This window comes from Lepisosteus platostomus, unplaced genomic scaffold (assembly GCF_059453375.1).
Source record: "Lepisosteus platostomus isolate fLepPlt1 unplaced genomic scaffold, fLepPlt1.hap1 Scaffold_106_H1, whole genome shotgun sequence".
Taxonomy (NCBI): Eukaryota; Metazoa; Chordata; class Actinopteri; order Semionotiformes; family Lepisosteidae; genus Lepisosteus; species Lepisosteus platostomus.
The window spans coordinates 72154-92106 of NW_028291487.1; the positions used below are offsets into that span (position 1 = coordinate 72154).

The 19953-nt window shown below is 44.8% G+C and overlaps 5 non-coding genes across 5 annotated transcripts; 4 read left to right on the plus strand and 1 right to left on the minus strand.

Annotated features, from left to right (window-relative positions):
* Window positions 1-7911: 7911 nt before the first annotated feature.
* Window positions 7912-7983, minus strand: trnah-gug (transfer RNA histidin (anticodon GUG)). Its single transcript has one exon. It is a non-coding gene; the product is annotated as a tRNA-His (tRNA).
* A 2371-nt stretch (window positions 7984-10354) lies between these two features.
* trnat-agu (transfer RNA threonine (anticodon AGU)) lies at window positions 10355-10428 on the plus strand. The gene has a single exon. It is a non-coding gene; the product is annotated as a tRNA-Thr (tRNA).
* Window positions 10429-12607: 2179 nt separating this feature from the next.
* Window positions 12608-12749, plus strand: LOC148637791 (U4 spliceosomal RNA). Its single transcript, XR_015931249.1, has one exon. It is a non-coding gene; the product is annotated as a U4 spliceosomal RNA (small nuclear RNA).
* A 1335-nt stretch (window positions 12750-14084) lies between these two features.
* Window positions 14085-14226, plus strand: LOC148637792 (U4 spliceosomal RNA). Its single transcript, XR_015931245.1, has one exon. It is a non-coding gene; the product is annotated as a U4 spliceosomal RNA (small nuclear RNA).
* An 809-nt stretch (window positions 14227-15035) lies between these two features.
* On the plus strand, window positions 15036-15109 carry trnas-acu (transfer RNA serine (anticodon ACU)). The gene has a single exon. It is a non-coding gene; the product is annotated as a tRNA-Ser (tRNA).
* Window positions 15110-19953: the final 4844 nt, after the last annotated feature.

Consider the following 19953-nt stretch of genomic DNA (forward strand, 5'->3'; position numbering starts at 1 on the left):
TGTACTTTTGTCCAACAGAACAATCTTGCTTTTATAAAATATACCGCCTTTTTAATGTTTAATGATTAACATGCTGTAATACACTGTTTAAATTTAAAAGTCTAAAGAGTATACACCTTAAATTCTTAATTGAATAAAGATTGTCCCTCAGCAGTGATCAGGATTCAAAACTGACGTTTTCTGGTGACAGCTCAAATGCTGTACAGCAGAGGTTGACCTTTATTAGCTCCACCTGGCGGTTTTACAAGGTGATTCCGGATACTATTAACATAATCTAATTTGCGTCCGGTATGATGCGGTATACTGCGACACTCCCACCGTGTTATACCGCAGCATACCCCGCTTGTTTTGAATGGCTGCATATGTATATAGACTCTATATATACATTTGGTGCATGCCACAATTTTGGATGGTGGTGGAGGAATAGGGATTTTCTCAACACGGCAGGGACTCCAGTTAAGAATGCTGGGTTTATCTCTGAACTATTAGAAGCTTTGCAGCTACTGACTGAAGTAGCTGTGGTAATGTGTAAATCACATAATAAAGAAATGTTTCCAGTAACTCGAGGGAACAACTTTGCAGATGCAACTGTCAGGTGAGCAATACTTGTAGAACAGTAGTCTGAGACCTCTGTGAAGCAGAGAAATGGACATGGTTAGAAAAGATTATGGGGCTGCAGGATGATGGGGTGTGGAGCTGACAGCACACCAGACGCCCTGCATGCCCTCACAGCCTAATGCCCTTTATAGCCCGACAAATGCACTCTGTTGGACACCCAGGTGGGAGTCAAATGGTGTGCCGGTTACCCAAAACTGGGTGAGAACCGGGTTTGAAGCAGTAACCACTTATGTGGTATCTGGATGTAATGTTTATCAAAGGAACTCAACTCAGTTCAGGTGCGGGTGCAACAGCTCAAAAGGCCTGCTCCTGAGGAACCTTTCAAACCTGGGAAATTGAAAATTGTAAAGGGAAACCTGGGCTCTTATAATCTGTTTTCCCAGTGGGTTGCTGCCACTGCCTCTGTGTCTACCAAACACTTGATAACAGAGATAAGCCCTCGGTGGGCACTGCCCTGCCCCTTGTATTATGATCAAGGAACACACTTCACGGGGAAGGTGTGTCAGGCTGTGGCTGCATTGTTCGGAGTGAGATGGACTGAGATCATCCTCAGTCTGCTGGAACAGTGGAATGAAGGAACAGATCTCTGAAAGATTGACTAGACATCAGACTGAAGGAACGCCATGGGATGCGGGCTGGATCAAACAGAACTGTGTAACAGCCTGTTTGATATCATCACGGGCCAATCAATGAAACTTCCTGGAGGGACGAATTTAGCTGGACGAATGGATTGTTGAATTTGCTAATTCCCTATTGTAGTATTGTAGGTTGCTAGGACTTAGCAAAGCACATCTATGATGAAGAAAAATATATATCATAATTATAATCCAGATGATTGGGGCATTGGTGCATGGCTACAGTCTGTGCTAGGAACATGGAGAGGGTCTCTGGTTCAATACATATTTGTGGGTCTGGTATTATTCGTTATGATCATATCGTTAATATCCTGTTTGAAAAACATGTGGACTAAAGCTGCTGCTTCTGTGCTAATTGTACGCCCTGAAGGGATCATGAAGGTCAAAAAATGATTTCATGGGAAAGGTTCTCTTATCTAGTGGCAGAACCTGATGGGTAGAACAATATAGCTTTAAGGGGGGTTACCCTTGGGAGTGATTCCCCTAGATGCAAATGATTATTGTGGTTTGTTTGTTCATAATAAGATGTTTTGCAGGAACGGAACAAAGAGAAATTTTACAACTTCAGCTAGAATTGTTCTGCAAAACGTCACAGCTGAGGCAGGGGAACAATGTGTAGATTTTTCTAAGAGTTATTACCCAGTTGTTGACCAATCTGTTGACCAATGTTGACCAAAAAAGCCTAAGATTATGCTGGGCTCCAGCCCACAGGGATTTACCTGTGCTGTAAGAACTAATGAGTGAATAAGGAGACTGGATTCTGGTGAAAGACTTCAGGAAAAAGAAATGGTGTTCACTCAGGTGGAGGGGGCTGTACCAGGTGCTGCTGACCACTGCCACTGCTGTGAAGGTCACAGAAATGGTGCCCTGGATTCATGCTTCCCACTGTAAAAAGGTCACAAACGAACTGAGCAAAGCGCAGGAGTGATGTCTCCACAAGGACAGATGGGGATAACCTGCTTGGGACTGATGTGCACAGCCCTTTTCCTTTTTATGTAGAAGCCTGTCACCACCCCAAAAGAGGAAGAATCTAAACACGAAGCCTCTTTGTATACAAACTGGCTGAATGAAACTGATAATGAGGGGGATATGAGTAATTTGTGGTATAAATTTATAAATCATACTGTAAAGTTAAAGAAATTTAATGCATCTTGTTATATATGTGCTTTAATGCCTCATTCTACAGCCTCACCCATGCGACTTTTTATGAAATGTACTCTTTTATTAATATCACGTTAGAAGGCTTAGACGCTATCAAACAAGAATTAAGGGGAGTTAGATTAATGGCACTTCAGAACAGGTTCGTGCTGGACCTTCAAAATGCAGCATCTGGAGGAGTCTATGCTTTAGTAGGAGACTCCTGTTGTACATATATTCCAGCTAATGACTATGATTACGGAAATCTTACGCTCGCTATTCAGCATTTGAAAGAACTAAAAGACAAGGTGAATAAAGAGAGAGGCATAAAAGATACACCGGCTTTTCTCTCCTGGTTAGAATCACTGTTTGGGCCAGGGGGAATGTTTTTCTTTTAAGTTACTAACACCGATTATAGGGGCTGTGATACTTGTCTTCCTGTTTTTATGTTGCTGTATGACATGTATTATTCCAATGCTTCGAAATATGGAAATATGGTACCTAGGGGGATAAACTGTTCATCCTTCCAGTCTGGAGAATTGGCAGCTGTCTGACGTCAGTAAGTGATCCTTAAAAAATTAATAGTTCCATGACAGTGTGCATCACCAGAAAATCAATTTAAATGCATTAAAACTCTTGTTATCCTTCTGATCATTGAAGTGTCATTGCCCCAGCACTGTATACTCTTACTTTTGACGCCTGTCTGAAGTTGGATCCATTTCTAAGAATGGTGACTCACATATCCTCATGCTCAACTTTGGCTCAACCACACAAACTATGAAGTTAATCATCTGCTTTTGCTCCAAGATTTATGTTACTAGGCTCTCTCCTGGGGATCCTCGTGTTCAAACATTGCCCTTATTGTGGATGATCCATGACAGAATTCAGGGAATTCAGAATTCTGATACCTCAGCTCAGATTCTGACTGGGCAGACTGTCATTGCCTGGTGTGAATGTGTGCATATCTGTTTTTGTGCATGTTCTGTGGCCTGTTGTACAGTACATCACAAATGAAAGGGAAATGGAAAACTAAAATAAGACTCAAGTGTTTTATCTTTCATTAACAGTGTTTCATTAGTATCTGTGCTAGATCCTGTCGTCCACTGCTTACCACGACAGGCTCTAGCACAGGATAGCAGCTAATACATTTAACAATCTCACTGCACAATGTTGTATATTCAAGGGCTGATCTTCTGTACTTTTTCTTTCACTTTTCATTTCCTAGAAACTCAGTCCTGCCAGGAATAATCTGAGAACAAAATCAATCTGAGTGAAAATCTAAGCAGAGGAAGATTGTTTTACAGAGTCAACAAGGTCTAATTCAAGGTCATCAGCACTAACAACATTCTCTCTGGAGACAGGCGATAAGAAAATTGAAAGTGTGTATTGTTACACAACAGCAGAGACTATGAGTTATGCTATCATGAGAGTGGTGATGGATTTTTTTCATTGCTTAGTTTTGCAGGTTCTGTACATTTGAACATTCAAAGTGACTAAAGTAAAGGAGTTTTCCCTTTTTACCACATAATTCCCAAAGATCAACACTAATAGAAAGCCTAATTCCAGCCAAGATTCAATTACTGTCTCTCAGGCATCCCAGCAGTGGATTTCATGACTTCAGACAGCCATCTTTATCAGTGGAGAACTCAATGCTCTGAGGTTTACTGGCAGAGTCTCACACTGGGTAATATGTTGGTAAATAATGTCCTATGGAATTCTACTATTGATCAATTCTACTATGGAACTGCGATGTGTCCTGAAAAAATCTTCTATGATAGTGGTACAGTCCATCACACCCCACCTACAGCCTTTAAAAGAGAAAAAAAAATTCTGATATTATGGTGGAAAAAGAGCCCTGGAATCTTTGTAGAAGGACAAAAGACGGAAAGAATGGCCAGTGTAACCATGGCGAAGAGAAGGGAAATATTGGAGAGAGCTTTTTTCATACACTTTTTATCATTGTTTTTCCAGCCCAACAATGATCAACAAATATGGGCAGGCGTCCTGTGCCAAATCCAATCTACCTTTCTTCCAAGCAAACAGGAATGTCAGTGAATTAAATATTGACATATGAAAATACCCAAAAATATACAATCACACATATGCAGTTTGAGCAAACATAAGACAATACCCAAGTACCACAAACTACCAGGCATCATTAGCAGTTCGGGTGGGGAGCTGTGTCAGCATGCGTAGGCTGCAAAGGAACAAGGAACTATTCCATGCTTAAAAGAGAAGAAAGAAAACACAACATTTCAGCCGTGGAGCCCTCACACCTGAAGAAGGGTCCACGGCCGAAACGTTGTGTTTTCTTTCTCCTCTTTTCATCTAGTGTCATTAGCCAGTTCCTGTCAAAATAAAATAGAAATGGATAACATTCTAGAGAGAGTTTGAAATACCAAGGTACAATTTAAACCATATTTCTTCCACTACAACCACAATATTTTGGAGAGATCGCTGAGCCTAACTGTTCTGGCATGCCCGTTAGCCTCCGTCCTGCTTCAGCAATGAATGCAACGGGGCACATTCTGAGGGAGATGCGGTCAATCAGGTTGCAGGAAAACCACACTATGCTTTTTTTTGAGATCCTGAAAAGGACAGAGGGACCATGTATATGTGTGCAGCTGGATATGTAATTGCAGGTGGCGTAGCAAATTCTGCTGAAGCCCCACTGCCTGGTGTGGACGGTAGCTGTGCATGTTGCAGCAGAATTGTGCATGTGAGATCAAGGGGGCATGTCATGTGTTTGAGCACTTCACTCCCTTCCGGAAGCACGTGATTCCCTGAGTCCCAAAAATTTGTAAGTTCTTTGGATGACCTGTGGACCGATCTTTCACGATGAAGAATTCCTTAAGAAGAATAGATCTCGGCCCACCATCCCAATGCCTCCATCTCAAAACAGCAACCTCCCACTGCCCTTAGTCTGCAAGGCAGTCCTTTCAAGTGCGATGATGACGCCGGGACCTTCGTTGCCTATTGTACGAGCTGAACTTTTGTGCTCATCAATTCAACGCTCTTTCCATCAACTCATCTTGTCTTTTGACGCTTCGTGTTTTGTGCTCCTTTGACTATCGGCATATCGGGTGACTGCAAACACTGAAGTTCTTGCTTACGGAGTGTGGAACAGTGTTTTCAAGTGATCGCTGTTCTGTCATGTTGACGCCGAGTGAATCTTTCTTTGGCAACATGGGCAGGCTGACAGCAAAAGTAATGGCAAATTTCTTGACTTATTTCTGAATGTGAATGTTCTTTAGAAAAGGGATGCGGCGTTGCTTCTCCCCCGTGTAAAGGTCACGCATTCCAGACGTGGTTATGAGCGAACAGTTGCCGCAAGTGTTTGAAAAGAGCAAGAGAGGAAGCAGCCCTGCCCGTGTGAGGATCAAACTCAGGACCTTCAGATGATGAGACTGACGCGCTACCAACTACGCCAATGAGGCCAGCTGCAGTGCACAGCCGGAAAGTTTGCCTCATATGGATTTCAGTCGCCCGTTCCCCAATCTTTAGACGCCCTCTGCTGGATGTTGCATTTGCCTTTTGATCTCACCGATACTTTTTTGGTCTGTTTCTGTTGCGAGTCCGTTTTTCAGATCTCACCTAGCACAAGTCTCTCTGGCTGAAGTGGCCTCTCCGCTTCAGCATCGTGCCCTCACTCAGCCATTAAAAACGTCACTCGGACTTCTGACATGCTGACATGAAATGTCAAGAGAGAGTGGCGGAGACGCTTAAGGCAGAGAGAAGATGAAGAGGGGGCGTGGCTGCGAAATGATTGACAGCTGCATGACGCTCTCCATGCAAGGCATGACCGCAGGCTAAAGGACACCTTTCGGCACATCAAGCTCTAAGCACACACCTGGAGGACGTGGGAAATGATCCCGCTACCTCTCGCATGCAAAGCAAGCGCTGTACCATGCAAGCTAACCCCCCTCGCTGGGGCTCATGCCTCGGTGTCGCCTAGTGCCGCTTGTTCCCCTCTTACCGGGTGCAGTTCACTGCCCTTCGTCTGCAAGGCAGTCGTGTAATTGCGGCTTTCTTGACTTATTGATGAAGGTCTGACTGGACGAGCGAATGACACCTCTCCCCCGTCCTCAAGCTCGCTGACAGAATAAAATGGAAAGTGCTGCCGTGGCTCATTGGTTTAGGGGTATGATTCTCGCTTAGGGTGTGGGGGGTCCTGGGTTCAACTCACGGATGAGCCCTTGTGTGCTCTTTTTGTCCTCGTCCACAAGACTGGGAACTGATATCCACATCACCTTGCAGCATCTGCTTATGGCAAACGATGGAATGTGACTAATGACTGAACGAGCCTGGTGAATACTCATCACGTGGCACAATGAGAGCGTGCAGTCAGCTGTCCAAGGCAGCAACCTCATTGCTCGTTCAAAAGAACACGTACTGAAAACTCATCACCACTATGTCGTAAATGAGCACCGCGATCGCTTGTTGTCATGCGTCCTTACTTGGGAAATGCAGAAGCAAAAACTGCCCTCTCTCAGCCACCGAAACGTGTGCGGCTGGCCTTGCACTCTCTGCGCCTCGCATATTTATGGAGCTGTCTGCTCTTCTTTCTGTTGAAGTACGCAAGTTACGGGGCGTACTGCAGACTATGATGTGCTCAATGACAGCTTTCAAGATTTGAAAACTATGAGCTTGATGGCTCAAGTCGAACGAATGTGGTTGTTACGCAATTGATGATCAAACGCACGTATTCTAACGATTCGTGAGAGTATGTTCTAAAGGTCCCTGGCTCGATCCCGGGTTTCGGCATTTTGTTTCATCGCGCCCTTTGTTCCTCTCTCCAGCGCCCCCTGCCTAAAGTGACGCTTCCCTTTCTCAGCCCGAAACGCAAGCGAGACACCAGCAGCTGTCCCTGCAGGTTTCCGTAGTGTAGCGGCTATCACGTTCGCCTAACACGCGAAAAGTCCCCCGGTTTGAGACCGGGCGGAAACAGCCACGTTTTGCACGCTCCTGTACTTCACAGAGGTATTGAGCGACCGGTCATTTGTTCCCAATGTATTTCCGGTGCCTTCATGCACTCTTGTACCAAACGCACGTTCCTTCTGTACGCGGAGCCGATCATTTGCAATTGGGCTGTGCCGACAGACCAGGACGAGCTCTGTCGGCTCAAAAGCAGCGCAGGACCTGCAAGAACAACAGAAAGATTAGCATCCAGCGGGGGCTTCTTAGTGAGCCCAAGATCTCATCAAGAATCGGCTCCAGCAACAGGGCTGGGCGCATTGTTCCATTCTCCGATCACTCTCGGTGTAAACAAGTCCCTTCTGGTCTCTGCTTGAATTGCACTTTCCTGCGTTTGCTTTGGTGTAACTGGCTTCCCCTGCATGGGCGAATGTGAAGAAGATCCTTAGTAAGTCATTGAAGAAACCCGAGAAGAGGTCGGAGTGGCCTCTGTCGTTCATCAACGATCCAGTCAGGCAGTACTCCTCTGTAAAGCGCCGTTCGTTCACATCGATTGGCTTTTTTTTGCCTTCATTCGTGCAAGTAGTAAAAGTAGACGCCCCTATTCTGCCGTGACCCGGATTCGAACCGGGGTTGTTGCGGCCACAACGCAAAGTACTGACCACTATACGATCACGGCGAGTTACCGATACACACGTGGCAAGGCGGAAAAGGGTGTGCTCTCTTCATGTGACATAATTCGGAAAAGTCCTGACGTTGCATTTCAACTGAGTCCCAGTATACATCGACCCTTCGACACTCTGAGTGACAACTCTCTTGCGTGTTTTCTCATATTTCTGTAGTTTGCTTGCATGATGCCCGGAACAGCAGGGTTGTGCGCTCCCATATGGTCTAGCGGTTAGGATTCCTGGTTTTCACCCAGGCGGCCCGGGTTCGACTTTGGTATGGGAACGTGTCAGTTTTGCCTCCTGCTTTCCAAAAGATCAGCACTGTGTACGAAGGAGCCGCATTAAAACTACTCAAACGTGCAAAACGTGCGAGAAGAGGGGGTGCTTGTTTCCAGCCGAAACTTCTCGCGTGTGAGACGAGCTGACCATCGCTGCAGGAGGTGGGAGGGTTACTCTGGTAGACAGGGCTGACCTTCGGCAATAGGATTTATACTCTCCAAGATGATATTTGCACTTTCTGGAGAGGCGATTATCTCCACTTCAGTAGCCCGATTTCGTCGATTGCGTGGAGAGGGCTGTAGAATGTGGCGCCGCCTTTCCTGCTCCGTCCATGACAGGCGTGCTGGTCTCTGGAGAGAGAGCACGGTCCATCAGCGCACTCCAATAAAGGCACTGGAAGCCGCTGAATCGCATTGGCGAAGCTCAGCACTGGGCCGCTGGGCACATCTTACCACTGTTTCCGTAGTGTAGTGGTTATCACGTTCGCCTCACACGCGAAAGGTCCCCGGGTGGAAACAGACTTCAGACTTCTTTTGTCGCCACGCACAAAAGGGGATTGGGGATTCGCCTAGCGCTGTGATCGAACAGACCCACTCACCTCTTAGTGTGGCGGGATCTGCACAGTGCATGTCGCAGCGCATCCTGCTTTCACTTCAATGCGCGTCCTGATGTACCCCGGTTCTCCCGCGTGACAGGTGGGGACAGGTGACAGGTCCTATACTAACGAGGAAGACATCGCTCTCTCCGACCCCCGGCATCGTGTCCCGACCCACCGTGCTGGAAGCCGACGCGTGCTGTGATTCCTTTACGGAGCAGAAATGACAACTGAGGAGCCGAGAGATCATTTCAGCATTTCGCGTCTGAACGGAAAACACAAACGACCAACTCAGAATGATTTGCCTTTGACGCTTTTCAAAGCGTTCTTTGTGCACGACGACTGCGCCGCCTAGCAGATACAAATGGGTTGTACAACTTTGAACTAGTAAACGGAAGAGGGCTAAGCCCCCTCTCTTTTAGCCCAGGTTCGATCTGTCTCCCAGAATCACCAGGGCGCACACACACACACCCGTGTCGTTGAAGTGCTCTGCTTCATTTCTAAGGGCAACTCAACATTCACTCCTACCCCGAGTGCAGAAAAGACAGCATCCGCAGCAACAACAGCTCAGGTCTCTGCACAGGAGCTAAGCTGCCCCCATCTCCTCTGCTCTGCGGCTCCTGCAGAGCGGAGTCCTGCCTGGAGCCGTGTTTGCAGGCGGCGGCTCCCCACGCTCTGTCTGTGCGTCGTGAAATTAATTAATAACGTTAATAAATTTATAAAGTTAATAAAGTTATAAATTAGAAATTAATAACGATATAATTATATTCATGTACCTCAACACAAGAATAGTACACACTGTACATTGTCTGTCGATAATGTTTCTGTAGTGCTTTAGTGGGTTAGGTTCCTGACTTCCATGTCACACGGTCTATGATTGAATCCCATGGAACTATGACTTTATTTTTTAACAAACATTTCTTTGAAAAAATGAAACGTTTCCCTTGGTCAGAGATTAAATAAAACCTCACTTTTTTTAGGTTTTACTGTGCAGAGTGAGGTTTTTCCTCACTTTTTTTGAGCAGAAGGTTTACTGTGACCTGAGAAGGGCCGGCATCCAATCACGGTGGTACACACACACACACACACACACACACACACGCTCTCACTCATCTGAGCTACACGGCTACCAAGATGATCTCGGATGCGCCGAGCTGGTACGGAATATATTGAACTGATCGACAGCGAATTGTCTCTCAGACAGGCTTTTCACCTCTAAGCTCCCTGACTGACAGTGATCAGCTAGGTAGTGAAACAGTCAGCTGCTTCTAAGCCTTAAACAGCTGCATCTCGGCGCTTCCACGGAGAGATGATTTGAAAGCCGAACATCACCCATTGGGAACACCTTACTATCACTAGTTTAAGAGACTCTTAAGGTCTTGCAGAGGTGCCTGTCTAATAGCATGCGCTTTGCAAGCTATAGGTGTTTAGGCTGAGGCAGAATGCCTGTTAACAAAATGTTTTTCTAAAGGTGTGTCCAAGTGGCTGCAAAAGGACAACACTCCCGGGGCGCCGTGGCTTAGTTGGTTAAAGCGCCTGTCTAGTAAACAGGAGATCCTGGGTCCGAATCCCAGCGGTGCCTTTTTTGTTCTGTGTTCTCGAACAGAACTGGTCATTATGGACAACCGCCTACAGCTAGACTTAATTAAATGCAAGTATTCATTTCCTGTCTTTAACGCGACTTGTTCTTCTTAAAATGGACGCAACTTGCAAAACATGAAATACAAACCTTGCTAATCAGCGCTAGCGGCTGGCAAAAAAAAAAGAAGTCAGCAATGTTTTTTTTCTTTAACCTTAACCCTGCTAATGGAGAAGAGTTAAACGACCGAGTCTATGCAGCTTAAACGGTGTGCATGTCGGGTCCTTAGCTGATAGGGTGGTAAATCACGCTCACCCCAGTCCTTAATCTTTTAAAGAGGATACAAAATTGAACCTAGTCGCCACATCACATACATCCTATTCAACGATAAAAAGGTAACATCTATCCTTGCTCCAGAGTAAATCTCACGTTGAGGGCATATTTTTTTCCACTTTACCATGAGTCGGGCTCGGCTGCACAGAGGCGAGAGCAGAGCAATGAGGTCACGGGGACAGGGGAGTCACACGCTGGCGGTTTAAACATGCGGAAGAAAACTGAGGGATCCACAGTATGTGGAACCTCCGTGCGCCATCAGTCCGCACTCCGGACTCTGAATCCTGCCATCCGAGTTAAGATCTCGGCGGAACCTGAGGCGCAGTTCCTTCTTAAAACGTAATCTGGTGAGCATTTCTAGAATCGTACTTGTATAGATGCAGCCTTTAATGTGTTGCTAGGTTAAAATGGATGACTTCTTGAACTTCAGTAGGCAACTGCCCTCTTGATTTCGGATTTAATTTCTTTATTACAGGGGCGCTTTTATGAAGACAGAGTCATGTTCAGGTACTTTGCTTGATGGAGGAAGCTCATTTCGGACTCTGTGATCTGCTCACCTGGAAAGGTCTACTGTACTACTACAAGAGAGAAGTAGAGTCTGGAAGAAGGGACAATTTTATGATGCTTTGGAAGGTAATGTTTTTTTTTTCTTTTAAATCGAAATGAATCAGAATATCAGTGCAAAAGACAAACTCTTGGTTTGGTTTAAAGAGATATGGTTTTAAAACAGACAAAATGTAGAAAACAGGTGGTTCTCACTTTTGGAAAAGAATGGACCGGGGGTAATATTTTACATTCGACCCACATGTACAGCATACTGTCAAAACATCTTTTTTCCACCTTAGAAATATCGCAAGACTACGCCCTATGCTATCATTAACTGTGGCTGAAAAGCTGATCAACATATTTGTTTTCTCTCGAATTGACTACTGCAATGCTCTGCTCCCTGGGGTATCTAAATCTACTCTGAACAAGCTGCAGTATGTCCAAAATTCAGCAGCCAGAATCCTGACCAGGTCTAGTGCAAGTGTTCACATTACTCCTATCCTGGAGTCCTTGCACTGGCTTCCGGTCAAATTTCGCGTAGACTTTAAAATCCTCATGCTCACCTACAAGGCTTTACATGGCTTGGCACCTCAATACCTGTCTGAACTTTTATCGCCCTACTCCCCACCTCGCAACCTCCGCTCTTCAAATTCTGCCCTCCTTACTGTCCCCCAAGCCTGTCTACATTGTATGGGCGACAGGGCCTTCTCCTGCTATGCCCCCAAGCTCTGGAACTCTTTGCCCAAGGATATTAGAGAGTCACCTTCTCTAAACTCCTTCAAATCCAGACTCAAAACCCTCCTTTTCAGAAAAGCCTTTACTTAACTGGTTCCATTCTTCACCCCTCTGCTCTTCTTAATACCATCTTCCACGGTCTCCTCTATTGTTATTGTTGTATTGTTGTAATTATAATTGTGTCCTGTCTTGTGAAAGTTTCTTATTTATTGTTGTAGTCTTCTTATTTATTGTTATTGTCATCCTGTAAAGCGCTTTGAGAAGCCACCTTTAAAGGCGCTATATAAAATAAAGTTTATTATTATTATTATTACTAGTTGCAGGGCTGAGATCACTGGGTTACAGTGCTGTAGTGTTATACCAGGGACAGTGGTGCAATGGATAACGCATCTGACTACGGATTAGGAGATCGTAGGTTCGACTCCTGCCTGGCTCGGGTCGTTTTAAAACACATCGGGCTACTCCCCAAGTAGCTTGTGCTACTTACTGCATTGTAATCGTACCCAGTAAGAGATTTCCTTCATATAAATGAACTGCACCTGACAGCTTTAGAAAAACACCTGGGCTCAGTACGGTGCTGAGAGCTCAGCGTTGCTGTTGTTCTAATTAGCACGCACGATTATTGCTAGTTGAAAACTTTTCCCAATACCCCGCTTCCGCCGGTTTGCAATACAATCGGCGAAAGCAATTTTTGACAGTCTCGTCAGAGACTGAGCAAGGTGTTTAAAGACAGATTTTGTCATGGTAACATCATGGTAGAAAGAAACGAGCTTGTTACAGTACGTCTCAACAGAAACGCTCTTTAGCTCTTTCAGCGTTATGCAGAGAACAGCGTCTGTCGAGATCACTTTTGAGTCAGCGCGAAACGCCGTGTGCTGTCAGTTTGATTTCATATTGCTCGTAGCGGCGCCCGGCTTTTGTCTGTCAAACGTTAGGTTGCGCTTCTTCATGCTGCATCGTCGGCATGAGTGGAGCTTTTTAAACGTCTGTACTTACTGCGCCCCATAAGAAATTGTTTGTCCCCGTTCAAAAGAGATTGTACGATGTCCTGCAGCGTTCGCAAAGCAAACCTTTGACAGTTTGAAAAGAGGAATTTATTCTGCTTCCTGTGCGTGCAGTAGTTACAAAGTTGAACGTCTTTACACGATCTGCTGCAGTTTTCAGTGGGCGGGCTTTGTCAGATGGCTTGGAAAAACGCACTGTGTTTCGGCTCGGGAAACATCATGAGCAGTGTCCTGCATGTTTTCTGTGTATAGCTGTCTTTTAACGCATACAGAATTCATTCGAAATCATTGATTTCTCCAATTAACAAGGGTCCCTTTTTGAACCTGCGAGAAGCATTCTTTCAATGTAACAGATTTACTCCGAGGAAAGGCAGCATGACATTGAGAGTAGCTCAAGCTTTCAGCACCCGTATCGGACTGCGTGTATGCAGACACCGATCAGAATCCCCTGTAAGATTCTCCCTCAGTTCCGTTGTGCAGTGCTTTACCTCTTTCAAAAGGCTTCACTTTCCTAGTCACATTCCAAGGCTCATCGAACCCGGGCTGTTTCCTCCAGCGGTATAGTATTGCAGTGAGACAGCACGATGCCTGCAAGACTATGTCACGCTAAACGCCACAGATTGTGTTTGTCCCTTCGTGTCAGTCGTCCTGCAGCCACGGGAAGTGGGACACAAACATGCTGCAATGCTTTCAGGACGTTAGGATTTGTTTGTGCAACATCCGAGAAGAGTACTTGTGGCTTGAATGTGAACTGTACGTGCCCGCCCCCTTTCCTCTGTAGTGCATGAGTTCCTCCCGGCACGCCCTTCGTCATTGTTCTGTCATCTTGTATTTAAAGGGTTGTATTTCTGCTGCTTAAAATAAGCAACGGTTTTCTCACAACGCCCTTTGTTCCCGACGGAGCCCTTGTCTGTCATGAAATTATTTAAAACCTCAAGCTAGAAGAAGGAGACGACAAATATGAAGCGTTACAGCAACGACATGCCATGAGACGATTGATAACGATTTCCATAGGATCCCCGCGGTTGCCTGGCAACCGTCAGCTTTGCGCATTGGCAGTATCGTAGCCTGTGAGGTTTAGCCGAGGCGCGATTATTGCTAGTTGAAAACTTTTCCCAATACCCCGCTTCCGCCGGTTTGCAATACAATCGGCGAAAGCAATTTTTGACAGTCTCGTCAGAGCGTGACATAGTCTTGCAGGCATCGTGCTGTCTAACTGCAATACTATATCGCTGGAGGAAACAGCCCGGGTTCAATGAGCCTTGGAATGTGACTAGGAAAGTGAAGCCTTTTGAAATAGGTAATGTCGACGCTTTTTTAACAAAGCACCAAAAAAGCGTCTTTTTTGAAGGCCTGGGCACTGAGCATTGTTGGTTCAGTGGTAGAATTCTTGCTTCCCACGCGGGAGGCTCTGGTTCGATTCCCAGCCAAAGCAGTGGCTTTTGCAGCGAGCGGCTCCATCACTTGCATCCCCTTGCAACTCGCAACTGAAAACCCACTGAAGCAAAGCAGGTGTTAGCCAGGTCAGTACCCGGATGAGGGTGAGCTACAGGGAAAGACAAAGTTTCCAGCTGGAAGCGGTGTTAATCGTGCCGGTGGGGGGGCGCTCACCCTGAGGTCTGTGCGGGTCCCAATGCCCCAGCATAGTGATGGAGACGCTGTGTTGTAAAAGGGCGCTGTCTCTTTGGTGAGATGTAAAACCGAGGTCACAGCGCTCTGTGGTCATTAAAAATGACCACAAAAACTTTTGACAAAAGCTCTTGGTAATTGATGGTCTTCAATAATGCTTCTCCTTTAGGTACATTTTAAATCAGCTGAAAAATGCTGTGAAATGGGGGGTCACTTCACGCCAGTGTAGGATTTGGGTTACAAGAACCATGAAACTGCACGAGAAAGCACGTACACTGAATTACACGGCTTTCTATTCAAAGGAGGGCAAAAGAAATTCCCTGAGTTCGATTTTTTGCAGCACAGAGAGGATTGCTGTCATGAGGCTAGTTAGCTCAGTTGGTTAGAGCGTGGTGCTACTAATGCCAAGGTCGTGGGTTCAATCCCCGTACGGGCCAGGTCCTTTTCTCCTCTCTTACAAAAGCTATTAGGTTCCTTTCCGTGGTGAGATGGGTTGTCATGCAAAGCTGTGTCATGGAAATATAACTATCAAGGAAGCCACAAGAGAGAGTTCTCACCTGAGTAAGGTCTTTATTTCAATATTGCAATATTGGGAGCCCTGCTGCCACTTCGCAAAGTGCAACCAGAGACTCAATTTGTTACAAGCAGTACAGGGTTTTTATAAGACGTTGCGCTGTAAAAAAGTTCAGCACTTGGTCCCTTCTAAAACTTCCCCTTTCTCTAAGAGAAAACAGATTACATCATAGAGCGAGAGAAGAAAACTAGATTTGTTATTCAAAGCTTATCAGTTACTTTCAGCTAATTCTAATGACCCAGACAGCATATATTATTTTGGTACATTGTCTTCTAAACTAACCTAAACAGTGTACTTTGTTGACGAACTGTTTTCTAAAATTCTGCACGTACTGTAGCATAGCAGTTATATCCTTGAAATATTATCTAAAAGCACCAATATATTTTTTTGTAAAGCTCTCTACATTTTTAAGAATCAATTAACTCATTAGATTTCCACTACAATTCCCTCCTTTTTATTCTTGAAAATGATTAAAAGTTAGATTCTTCATATGGATTCCCAGGTGGCTCCCATACTTCAGATTCTTCCGTTTTTATCAGAACATACTGATGCGCAAACATATTCATTATCATATTTCGAAGCATTGGAATAATACAAGTCGAACAGCAACACAAAAACAGGAAGACAAGTATCACAGCTACTATAATCGGTGTTAGTAACTTGAAAAAAAACATTCCCCCCGGCCCAAACAGTGATTCTAACCAAGAGAGAAATCAGGTGTATCTTTAATGCCTCTTTCTTTGTCCACCTTGTCTCTCAGTTCTTTCAAATGTTGAATAGCAAGCGTAAGATTTCCGTAATCATTGTCATTTGCTGGAATAAATGTGCAACAGGAGTCTCCTATTAAAGCACAGACTCCTCCAGATGCTGCATTTTGTAGGTCCAGCACGAACCTGTTCTGAAGTGCCATTAATCTAACTCCCCTTAATTCTTGTCTGATAGCGTCTAAGCCTTCTAACGTGATGTTAATAAACGAGTACATTTCATAGCGAGTAATTTGTAACCAGCAGGCATTAGCTACTGCCTGAATACTCAGTCCTGAGGAAAAAATCATTTCAGCTGCAGTAAATAGTCTATGGTCTTCTGGTACTTTAGAAGTATCTGGACCATATCTGTCAGCCCAACTGAGAGCGCGTTTAACCCTTGACTCCCTCTGAAGGGGCTTCATTGAATTTAACAAGTAAGAGTTTACTGGGACAATGAGAATGGAGTGGTGTAGCGTGACTAGAGCACACACTCCTCTCCACTGGGGAGGAAGGCTATCATAAACTTTTGTACCACATTGCCAATACCAATCCATTAAAACCATAGTTCCATTAGATAAAGTATGGTTAGTAACCGTGGAGCTACAGCCTCCTGTTCTTCCTACTGAGGGGCCACGACCTTTATTCTCATAGCAATAAGAGTGATTAACCTTAGAAGGCAGGTAAACTGCTACTTTAACAGGAGAATCAGTCCAGGTAATGTGATTCTTTAGGTAATCCCACAAAGGAGGACATTCTGCTTTTTTACTGGTAACATTGAAGTGAATAGCAAAATGCACTGCTGGGTCTCTGGGAGAAACGAAGCCTAATGCTACTGTAGTAGACTTATTTATCTTCAGGCCGGCTGCATATGGATGCCCCTTTGAGTAGGTCAAATACGTTATGGGAAAAGATCTAGGATCTGGCTTTGGAAATCCTGCCACTAGACTTATGCATTCAGAAATGTTGCATGGGTGAGGCTGTAGAATGAGGCATTAAAGCACATACATAACAAGATGCATTAAATTTCTTTAACTTTACAGTATGATTTATAAATTTGTACCACAAATTACTCATATCCCCCTCATTATCAGTTTCATTCAGCCAGTTTGTATACAAAGAGGCTTCGCGTTTAGATTCTTCCTCTTTCTGGGTGGTGACAGGCTTCCACATAAAAAGGAAAAAGGCTGTGCACATCAGTCCCAAGCAGGTGATCCCCATCTATCCCTGTGGAGACATCACTCCTGCTCTTTGCTCAGTTCGTTTGTGACCTTTTTACAGTGGGAAGCATGAATTCAGGGCACCTGGCACGGCCCCCTCCACCTGAGTGAACACCATTTCTTTTTCCTGTCTTTCACCAGAATCCAGTCTCCTTATTCACGCATTAGTTCTTACAGCACAGGTAAATCCCTGTGGGCTGGAGCCAAGCATTTTTCTTAGGGTTTTTTTTACAAGATTGGTCAACAGCTGGGTAATAACTCTTAGAAAAATCTACACATTGTTCCACTGCCTCAGCTGTGCCGTTTTGCAGAACAATTCTAGCTGAAGTTGTAAAATTTCTCTTTGGTCCGTTCCTGCAAAACATCTTATTAAGAACAAACAAACCATAATAATAATGTGCATCTATGGGAATCACTCCCAAGGGTAACCCCCCTTAAAACTATATTGTTCTACCCATCAGGTTCTGCCACTAGATAAGAGAACCTTTCCCATGAAATCATTTTTTGACCTTCATGATCCCTTCAGGGCGTACAATTAGCACAGAAGCAGCAGCTTTAGTCCACATGTTTTTCAAGCAGGATATTAACAGTATGATCATAACGAATAATACCAGACACACAAATATGTATTGAACCAGAGACCCTCTCCAGGTTCCTAGCACAGACTGTAGCCATGCACCAATGCCCCAATTATCTGGATTATAATTATGATATATATTTTTCTTCATCATAGATGTGCTTTGCTAAGTCAATCATTTGCTAATAATTGTCTAGAATACAAGTACTGTTTAGTCTTTGCTCATCTAAACAGCAGTCTATCACCCTAATAGAGAATGGCCTAAAACTGTGATTATAGCGAGGAGCATACAGTTATTTCCATTTTAATATATCTGAGTTACACTCAGACTAAAAGCAGGGCTATTTACCCATGCCAGTAAACCTAAATAATCACCTCTATCAAAGGGGATTACTCCCATGAGCATCTTTTATAGCAATACAATCCCAACATGAGCTCTGATGATTATTTGTGGCTGACTGATAAAGTATTGATTCCATATCCCCATTTATCAAAGTAAAACTCCTAACACTTAACAGGTACACTGTCGCCCCCCCTCAGGAAGCTCAACAAACACAGAAACAGTGACAATATAATAATTAATGTTCACTCAGTCTCTGGTGCAGTGGTTCGGTGTCGGCGCAATGCGTAGATCCAGCGATCTCGTCCTGTCACTCAGATGGCAGAGTCGGTAGTCAGTTGCACTTGATATGGTCCTTCCCAGCAGGGTTGCAACATCTGGCAGGGTATATCTTCCTCACCACACCCACTCGCCAGGTATCAGGTCGTGTCTTCCCTCTACTGGAGGTCACCAAGCGTCCAGCACCTATTCACCAGCCCCATGCACCACTTCAATTAACAACCTACAATACTACAATAGAGAATTAGCAAATTCAACAATCCATTAGCCAAATTCATCCCTCCAGGAAGTTTTGTTGATTGGCTTGTGATGATATCAAACAGGCTCTATTACACAGTTCTGTTTGATCCAGCCCGCATTCCATGGCGTTCCTTCAGTCTGATGTCTAGTCGATCTTTTAGAGTTCTGTTCCTTCATTCCACTGTTCCAGCAGACTGAGGGTGATCTCAGTCCAGCTCACCCCGAATAATCCAGCCACAGCCTGTCCCTTGATCATAATACAAGCGGTAGGTCAGTGCCCACCGAGGGCTTATCTCCATCATCAAGTGTTTGGTAGACACAGAGGCAGTGACAGCAACCCACAGGGAAAACAGATTATAAGAGCCAAGGTTTCCCTTTACAAATGTAAATTGTAAACATTTGCTACTGCATGAAAGGTTTCTCAGGAGCAGGCCTTTTGATCTGTAGCACCTGCACCTGAACTGTAGTTGAGTTCCTTTGATAAGCATCACATTGAGATACCACATAAGTGGCTACTGCTTCAAACACGGTCCCCACCCAGGTTTGGGTAACCAGCACACCATTTGACTCACACCCAGGTGTCCGACAGAGTGCATTTGTCGAGCTACAAAGGGCATTAGGCTGTGAGGGCCTGCAGAGTGTCCAGTGTGCTGGCAGCACCACACTCTTTTCTAACCATGTCCTTTTCTCTGCTTTAGAGGCCTCAGCCTGAATATCCTGCAGCTGTCCCCTTTTACCCAACAGAGGTCTCACAGGGGTCTCAGACTCCTGTTCTACAAGTACTGCTCACCTGACAGCTACATCTGCAAAGTTGTTCCCTCGAGTTACTGGAAACATTTCTTTATTATGTGATTTACACTTTACCACAGCTACTTCAGTCAGCAGCTGCAAAGCTTCTAACAGTTCAGAGACAAACCCAGCATTCTTAACTGGAGTCCCTGCCATGTTGGGGAAATCCCTATTCCTTCACTGCCATCCAAAATTGTGTCATACACCAAATGTATATATACAATCTATATAAATTGCTACAATTTTCCATTTAGCATATTTACAAGTTTCAATTAAATCTTTTCATTCGGTCTGCTAGTTCTACACCAGATTATTCACAGTTTATACAGCCAGGCAGGTAGCCTGCACAACACATAAACACGGCCCCTTGGCCACCACATCCTGAATAATAATAACCCAACAGACGATGCCTATCTCCATGCCTCCTGCACCAGCACAACAGCTCACGATCCATTTCTTTCACTTACACACAGATTACATACAGATGATCCGTCTGAGGGAATCCTGTCCAGGGCCAGT